This window comes from Panthera uncia (assembly GCF_023721935.1).
Source record: "Panthera uncia isolate 11264 chromosome B2 unlocalized genomic scaffold, Puncia_PCG_1.0 HiC_scaffold_24, whole genome shotgun sequence".
In the NCBI taxonomy this organism is placed as follows: domain Eukaryota; kingdom Metazoa; phylum Chordata; class Mammalia; order Carnivora; family Felidae; genus Panthera; species Panthera uncia.
Window position 1 is genome coordinate 14,086,325 of NW_026057580.1, and position 9,173 is coordinate 14,095,497.

At 49.0% G+C, this 9,173-nt stretch overlaps 1 long non-coding RNA gene across 1 annotated transcript in view; it reads left to right on the forward strand.

The window, feature by feature from the left end:
- The window catches only part of LOC125937901 (uncharacterized), a 13,146-nt gene extending 5,582 nt beyond the window's left edge, over nt 1-7,564 (forward strand). Inside the window, exons 2-5 of the long non-coding RNA XR_007462541.1 lie at nt 502-608; nt 1,447-1,661; nt 1,753-1,948; nt 4,424-7,564. This is a non-coding gene — a long non-coding RNA (uncharacterized LOC125937901). The remainder of the gene's footprint in view (nt 1-501; nt 609-1,446; nt 1,662-1,752; nt 1,949-4,423) is intronic.
- The last annotated feature ends 1,609 nt before the right edge of the window (nt 7,565-9,173 follow it).

A 9,173-nucleotide genomic window follows, 5' to 3' on the forward strand; every position in this document is an offset into this window, starting at 1 on the left:
GACCTGGTTTCTTATCACAAGTATTGGGGCAGGCTGGCTCCTGTTTCTTCACAGGTCAAGTGGGCATCGGAATATCCACTTTACATTTCTCCCAGGGTTTGTAAGGTTGCTTTTGATCATTTGATTCATTTATGTGTAATATTTATTTATAGGCACAAGAACAAAACCAGAACTACCAAGGGCTGTTGGAGTGTGTGGGGGGGGGGTCTCTTTCTCGGGCCCCAGCTGTGGGCCCGTGCCCCGGATGTGACTCCCTGACTATGTCGGTATTTAGTTTTGGCGATTTCTACTACAAACTTAGATAATTCCCTTATACAGCTGTGTCTTGAACGTGTTTAAATTGCATCCGTTCTCCCTCTGCTATGACAGGGATTTTAGCACAATTACGCTCTCTCTCCTTTCCTCTGTGTTTTCGTACCTAAGACCGTTGTCTTCATAATCTCCTGGTCACCTTCATAGTTTTAAATAATGTACCTAAATCTTCATGTTGTGATTCCTCAGCTGTTAAGCAGTACCTGTCGACTTACCGGTAGAACAGAAATGCCACAGAAACGCCTGCCCCTTTGGCTCCTTGCCACCTCCCAGGGCCCAGGACCTTCCCAGCACAGGTAGGCACTAGCTTGCTATTTGCTGCATGGACGACTGTAACCTGAGCCAGAAGCACACCTGCGCTGCCTTCCCCTCCCCCACCTTCCCCACTTCCTTCTCTGAACTGTAGTATTCACTTTACTTTTTCAGGGTTTTTACGATTTATATTCTAGGTCTTCCAAGTGTCATCTGTAGGTTGGTTGGAAAACCTGAAAAACAGGGACTCCAGGGTGGCTCAGTCAGTTGGGCGTCAGACTCTTGGTTTTGGCTCAGCTCATAATCTCACGGTTTGTGGGTTCGAGCCCCCCATCGCGCTGTGCACTAACAGCAGGAAGCCTGCTTGGGATTTCTCCTTCTGCCTCTCCCCCACTTGCACTGTCCCTCTCTCTCTCTCAAAGTAAGTAAATAAACTTAAAAAAAAAAAAGAGAGAGAAATTCTGAAAAGCAATACACAGGGTATAAAATACTGTGATTATAAAAATATTATATATTGCAGAACCAAGGAATATAACCACATCTGCATCACTTAACAAGGGGACCTTGGGCAGGGATGTTCCAGAAGCCAAGGCCAAGTGGATTTTTTTTTTTTTTTTACCCAAGCAAATGCTGTCACAGCCAGTTGCTGTACATGGAGGAAGGTTGGGGGCTGTAAAACTCAGAAAGGCTTTTAACGGTGACCCCACAGCCTATCCCTTTTCTTCATAGCTATGGTTCTGACTTGGGAGTCTCCCCAGGGCTTTTCTGGGAAGGGCACCTCCTTCCCCAGGCTAGTTCTCTCTTCCTCTATGTGTTTGTGGGGTGTAGATTATTCCACTCAACTTTATCCGTCGATATGACCTCATCCTCTTTGTGTTCTAGGCGTTTGTGAAATTTTCTGGATTGCTGCTGGGATCTTTCCATGCTTGATATGGATTTATTCTTTTGCATGTATTTACTGTTATTTCAATAAGATTTGGGAAGAAGGAGAGGTAAAGTAGGCCCAAGGTACCCTTTTGACCTTCAGCATTTATTTTGAAAATTTTGAAATGAACAAATATTTCTTCAGTGAATAACCAGGAGACCTTCTGGTTCAGGTGAGGAGGCTTGTCATGAGTGGGTGTTTGATGGGGTCAGAGAACCAACACTTACATCCTAACAAACAGTGCCAATTTCATGTCCTTATAGATAAAAGAATACTTTCACCGGGACTACCTTGACAAGTTCATGTGTCCACGAGATGAAAATAGAGAAAAAAGTACAGGAACAAGTTCCAGCGATGAGAAGAAGAATGACAGAAGCATTCCATAATTTATCTTAAGGCAGCAATAATTTGTGTGTCTGGAGACACGCTTTGCAGGGAAAAGAATCAAGACTCACTGAGGTAATGTCACGTAACAGAAAGCGTGGGGTTGGTGACAAGCAGACGGAAGTCTGCAACCTCGTTGTGTCTTACAGATCTTCTGCAAAGTGGGTACAGTAAAATCTGCTCGGCGAGGATTGAGCAAAGCGACACATGGGAGGTACTCAGCATAGTGTGGGTTCTTTGGGACTGGTAATCCCCATGAGGCCGGGGGAATGGACTAGAAGAAAGTTGAAAGATTTTTATAACAGCTCTGTTGGGTTTACTGCAGCCATTGCTGTATCTTTATTGTCTTTCTGTCTGTTTTTGTCTGTTTCTCTCCCTGTCTCTTCTCCTCTCCCACCCCAGTCCTCAGCGCTAGTAAAATCTTTAAGCATCCTTTGAAAGAAAATTGCATGGTATCAGTCACAGGAATGTGCTACCATTTCACGGTGGCCATCCGCAGCTCTCTCCCAGGACCCCAGATGGAGAATCCCAGCCGGGCAGGAGAGCCTTTGGTGGAGGGGGAGTGGTGTTTCCTGGACGCTCTTTTGCCCTCTCAGCCATTTCCCTTAAGATGAAATGATCCCCTAGTTATGGGACAAATTTAGCCCCTATCCCTCCATGGCCAGGGGCTGTGGCAATATTCTACTGACTCCTCCTCACTGGATTTTGGAAGTGTAGGCTGGAAAATCACTGTCAGGTTCTGAGGGCAGCACATTATGGAATAATCAGGACTTGGCACAGGATGATGTTAAAAGTGCTTTCTTTCTTCCCCAACACTACTTTCAGAGATGCTTGGTCAGATCGTTCTTCACTGCTTGGGGGCCGGCAACAGTGCACAGATGCACATGACCTCCCGGAAACCGGGCAAGTCCTTACTCCACCAGAGTCGGACTAGACCTCTTGGTCCCATCAGCCTCTCGTCTATAGACATTTTTCCTCGTGGTAAAGCAGCCCACCATGAGCTCCCCAAACACTCCCTGAGGTCAAGCCTTTCCCCCAGTGAGGGATTAGAAGCACCAACCTCACTGGCTGTGTGACTTTGAGCAGGTTACCTAACCTCTCTGGGCCTCCATTCCCCCAGCTCCAAAGCGAAGTTAACAATAGAACCTACCTCAGAGGGTTGGGATGGGAATTCCGCGTTAGTTTATCCATGAAAAGCCTTAAGACAGTGGTTCTCAACTTTGGTGTGCTCAGAATCCCCTGGAGGGCTTGTTAAAACACAGATTGCTGGCTCCCAGCCCAGCACTTTAGTTTGCATTTCTAACTAGTTCCCAGGTGATGCCTACGCTGCCTGACCGAGAACCGCCCCCAACCCCCCCGCCCCATTTTAGAACAACGCCTGACCTGGGACCAGCGCTGTATGATTTATTTGTTACTTGTTATTTACCTGAAAGATTTAAAAAAGAAATGCCACGGTACCTTTGGAATACATGGCCTGATTAGGTAGTCCTTTTAGAAGATTCGGGATATCAAGGGGATTAGCTAGCCCTCCTATTGAGCTGGAAGGGCTGTAGGAAGATTAGGAGATGGTGGGGACCGGAGATGAGACGGGCAGCCTGGATGCAGTTCAGTATCCAGGAGCCCCGTGGGCCTCCCCCTGCCGCTGAATTTATGGGTAAAACAGAAGGCAGGCGCTGGGGAGCCAGATGAGGCCTCCCTTGCCTCACTCTCCAAGTATTTGGGGCTCAGGGTGGTACCAGGGGCTGTGGGAAATCATGACACTAAAGACTGGGCCGCGGCTTTCGGCGATCTCAGTTGCAGAGCTCCCCGCCCCCCGCCTCCACACCAAACAGTAAATAGCCACTGGGGGCGTGTAAGGTGAACACGATGTCCCCTGTGTACTAGCCTTACGGCCTTGGGGAAGATGCTCTCGCTGGCTGAGCCTCAGTGATCTCGTGTATCCTCCCAGGGTCCCTGTGACGATAGGAAGCGCGGTAGAGCCCCGTGAGAGCGGGGACCTGTCTGTGCTTTGCACCGCGGCATCTCTGCTCCCGGCTGGTCCCCCCCACATGACAGGTGTGCCCTACTCTTGGTAGAAGGGGTGCTCTGCTGAGTAAAGCACTCGCGGCATCTGGCTGGTGGCGTCTGGGCACGGGCAGCTGTCCTTGTGACTTCGGGTGAGGACTGGCCTAATCGGGGGAGACGACTGGAAGATGTGGCAAGCTCTCCAGACCTGGAGGGATGGCAGGGAAGAGGAGGACGGAGGACGGAGGAAGGAGAGTATTTCAGATGGGGCTGAGGGCATAAGGCAAGGGGCGTTCCAAGAAGGGGCGTTCATCTCCCCACAACTGCCTGCCCATGAAAAAAACAAGAGGCAAAGAGTGCAGGTCAGTTTCTTCTTGTTTGCCTTCTGACAGAGCATTTTGATAGAGACCAACCTGGGCATAAAAGAACATTCTTCATGTTCTCTGATCATGCCAGAGTGTCCTAGGTCAGTGCGTGCATAGGAGGCATTCCACAATCTGTCTTCAGCTTAACCTTCCAACCGCATATCCATTTCGTCCCATCCAGGACTGTGGTGGCCCCCTAAACCCGGAAAACTCCTATTCATCCTTCAGGACCCAGCCAGTGCCTCCTTCTTACGCAGGCCTCAGAAGAGGAGGTCGCTTCTGTTGCATTTCCCCAGCCTCCGGTCTGGAAGGAGAAACACAATTCAGCAAAGCTCCCTTCTCCGGCTCTGGCCCCACCTGTCACTAGGGGAGCCTCAGCCATCCGACCTTCCACCGCTTCCTTCTGTAGTTTTCCTGAAAGTCTCCAGAAGGTGTCATCTGTGTGCTCTCCTGTGGGCAGCTGTTTATCTCCCGCATGGCATTTGTCAGTGCCCTTCTCCGCGGAGGGGGAGCAGGCTGCGGGGTCCCCCCACCCCCAGCCGGGGGGGGGGGTGCCAGTGGTGTAACTGAGGCCACAGCACAGCGCCGCCTCCCGCTGCTGCGTGCTGAAAGCCGTGCTTGCTTTCCCTCAATCACGTGGTCTGGCTCCCAGATCCGTGCTGCAGAACAACTCCGAAATGGGGACAATGAGAGTCTAAGAATACAGACGGGCTATGAATAGCTCCCGCTCACCACGCCTTTCCTGTGCACGAGGAAGGGCGCTATAAACCCTTCTGTGGAATCCACGTTGTAATCCCCGCGCTGAACCCTGGATTGTTGCTAGTGAGGACCGCAACCCCCAGAGGTTCAGGGAGATTCAGTAGCTTGCTTCGGTGTTCACAGCTGGTAACGGGCGGCTAGGAGTTTAAACCCGGGTCAGCTTGGCTCCAGAGTCCAGAACCTTCATGTCCCTGCCTTGGTATGCACACCAGCTCCCATGAGACGGAGTGATGCCCTCCTCAATGCTTCCCAGTTCCCTTGGCAGTCCATTGGCTGGAAGGCTCTCTTACCCCACAGCAGCGCCTGGCTCTTAGTACAAGTTCAACAACGATTAAATGAGTGAAGAAATAAATAACTAGAGTCTTAGTCTCACCTGACACTCCCACCCCCAACTGATGGGCCTGGGGAAGGTCTCCATATCTATCCTTCCTCAACTTTCACCAATCAGGGCAATAATATTGCTTGGATGGGGTTCTTATAAAGCAGGCTCAGACGCCAACGCCTAGGAAACAGAGCTCCAGTCTCAAAGGGGTCAATGGCAACAACGTATCAGCCTCACTGGGTTTGGCCCCCCACCTGCTCACACAGGCCTCAGTCCTCTGCAGAGCCCTGCCCAGTCCTTTTGGGAATCCTGGGAGAATATGTCACGTGTGCCAGCAGTGGTCACCATGCAGTATCTTCCGCTTCCCTCCTTTCCCTCTCAAGGCCCTCGCGATGATGTCCTCTCTGGGCAGGGCCCCCTAGGCCACCTCACCCTGCACCTGCACCCACCACAGGACTATTGTCCACCATGTTCAGGGCCATCTCCTCTGAGAGTGGCCAGCCCTCACGGTGCCAGAGCCACTCTGTGTCCTGCTTAGACGTGAAAGGGCTGCTACCCTGATCCGTGTCACACATTCCATCCTCTGGGGCTTGACCAGGTGATGATATGAGTGCCCCATGACTTACCAGGTCCTTTAGAAATCCTCTCCTCCAGGGGCGCCTGGGTAACACAGTCGGTTGAGCGTCCGACTTCGGCTCAGGTCATGATCTCACGGTTTGTGAGTTCGAGCCCCGCATCGGGCTCTGTGCTGATGGCTCGGAACCTGGAGCCTGCTTCGGATTCTGTGTTTCCCACTCTCTCTGCCCTTCCGCCGCTCACACTCTGACTCTGTCTCTCTCTCAAAATAAATAAATAAATAAACACTAAAACATTTTTTAAAAGACAGAAAGAAATCCTCTCCTCCAGCTTCACATGGCAGCCCATCCCCACAGTGCCCAGACGCATGCGTGGAACCGGGGGGTATGTGTGCACGCGCGTGCACTCTTGGGACTCCATGCTGTCCCCCACCCCACCCCCTGCCTTGTTCCCCACGCTACACGCCAGGCTGCTCCTTAGACTTCTTTCCCCATGACGCTAATCAAACCCTGAGTATAGCTGTTTGCTAGTCTTGGTTCCTCACCCTCCTCCCCACTCATCAGGCAAATCCAGCCACATATGGATTCATTTTAAGGATTATGTGGGACCCCCCCCCCACTCCCCACCATCCCTTAGCTACAGACTTAAGAAGACCAGCTCCTCAGTCCAGACGTCAGGTGAGCCAGCCTACTGGGGGAGGTGAAGGGTGGATTGAGCTTTATCAACAAGTCTGGCATTTCCAGATTTAAGGCTTGGATTTACTATGAAGCTGATGAGGGCTTAGGTTTCAGGACCTCCCTCCCCGATTTGCATGAGAGAGGCCCCGGTGCTCGTGTGTCTTTATAAAATTGGCAAAAGTATGCTATTTTAAGGCAGTCGGTTAATTGCTGGTTCTTTTTCCTTCCCCTCTTCCCTCCTGCACCTCCCTTCCTGTCAGGTGACATTAGAGTGGCCATGGACATCTTGGAGGGTCTGGGTAAAAGGCTATTAGGCTGGGGATACAGGAGTTCGGTTTCCTTGGGTTATGTTAGCATGGTCTGTCGCCATCCCCCTGCGTGGCTGGGTTACTGCAAACCCTCCCAGTGTAGGAAAGGCAGAGATACTCCTGCTACCGAAGGGGGAGACTTGCCTCACATCACGGCCCAAAGATGTAGTCTCAGAGTCATCTCTCACTGTGACTGTGTCCCAAGGCACCTGGCGCTGGTAGTCGGAGACAGCAAAGTAGAGGCAGGATAGCAACGTGTGGAGCCAGAAGCTATGCTGTGGAAAGTTCTTCCCACCATCACGTGCCCAAAATTGTACGTGGAAGATTCCGGTACCACATGGAGGCCTAATTAAAACTATTACCCCCAAATACCAAAAACCAAAAAGCGAATGTTGATCAGTCACTGCTGGAAGAAAGACTGAATTACCTCTCCTCCCCGTATATAGAAAAAAATAGTTCATAATCATCACCTAAAGAAGTAAGACATCCAAAAGAAATGCAAACGAAAGCATAGGAAAAAAAAACCAGTAGTACGGAGGCGTGTCAGAAAGTTCATTGATATGACTACCGTGGGTATCTTTTTGGATTTTGTAATATTTGGGTACTGGATGACTTTTGAAAACTTTTGTAACATCTTGTGATTTCTTTTCTCCTTCTAAATAAAAATTCACACTTGCAACACATAATGTGCAACAAAATTCATTCTTTGTAACATGCTTTGTATTTTTTTCCCTTAAATTTAATTGTAATTAGCTTCAGGCTACTTCTAATTGTATTAGCCTGAATGGAATGGTATTGTCTTCAGGACCCGTATAACCTGCATCTGCCCTGGGCATGGAGTTAAAGAGTATTTGGACCTCTCCTCGCTTCTTGTCTGAATGTCTGAAGGGCTAGGGTGAGGTGGGGTGAGTTTCCCTCTCTTCCTACTTTTCCTGTCAGAATCGGCCATGGCAGCCACTAGAAGTTTCCTGCTTCTTATAACTCATTCTCTCTGGGTGTCTTTCTAGGCTTTTTCTCCTCAGATCTTCTTACTTGTCACCAGTTTTCTTAGATATGTCACCTTAGGACTTGCTACCCAGTCCAGCCTCAGTCAAGACTCTTTATACTCTGCAGTCTCCCCTCCTGTGCCCCACGTCCACAGGGTGATGTTGGATCTTTCCTTCCTTTGCTTTCCTTTCTCTCTGCAGAGTCTCAAGATGTGCTCAGGATAGATCAGGCTCTATTACTAAACAATAATTCCATTCAAGGTCCTCATTGTCCTCAGTTCTGGAAAGAGAGGTCCGGAAATGTTGCCCATGGCCTGAGTCTACAAGACCATGGTTCATGAGGGGTAAGGGAAGGGTGTCTCCAATACTTTGTGAGTTGGTGATATTTGTATTTGAGGTCTCAGCACAGACACAGAAAGGGATGAGGATATCCCAGTGTCCTTCTCTCCCATCCGTGTGACAACTTTTTCAATTATTTATCAACTTCAGTCTCACTGGGTGGGAAGAGCATTTTATCTGTAGTTAGAAGATGTGAAATTGACTCTGCTACTAATTCACTGAGTGGCCCGAAACGGCTCACTTCTCTCTTGGCGTTTAGAAAATGAGGTGGTTGGGTTATGTGATTGCCACAGCCCCCCAAGCTATAACTTATCATGCTCTATGAATCACTGTGCTTGCAAATCTCTAATTAAACAGGGATTACCTACTCCTAATCTTTGCAGACCTAGAATTTGAATCTTGTCAGCTCAGCATTGACAAGAAATCACAAGAAAACAGGTTCACATTAAGGAAAGGGGCCAGGGGGAAAATAACCCCAAGTTTCAGTAGAATCTTTTGTACTAACTACAGCTATAATGTTCTATAGTCATCAGACATTCAATAATCTAAAAGCTCAGTTATGTTTATTAGATTTTACTAACTAAGGTAAGCAGTCAGTGGAAGTATTTTAGAAAGAGTAGCACCTTCAAGGTGAACTTTTGATGTTGTTATTTTTGTTCTTTTAACTGAAAAAAAAAAGTCTGGTTCTCAGGATTCTCTGCCCTTTCAACGGTTGTGGGGAGTCTTGTTACCTCCAAGTGTGCACAGACCCTTTTTTCTCTGCCATGGTTGGCCAACGCCAACCCTTCACTTTCTTGGTTAAAAAAATAAATGACTGAAGGAAGGGAGGAAATCCAGAATATTGGAAGATACCAAGAACTTCTTTGAAGTAACTGAGGCCATGGGCTGTGGAGAGAGACCTTCATGGCTCCAAATACTGCCTCCACCACTGACTAGTTCCAGGAACTTCTGGAAAGAATGAGAG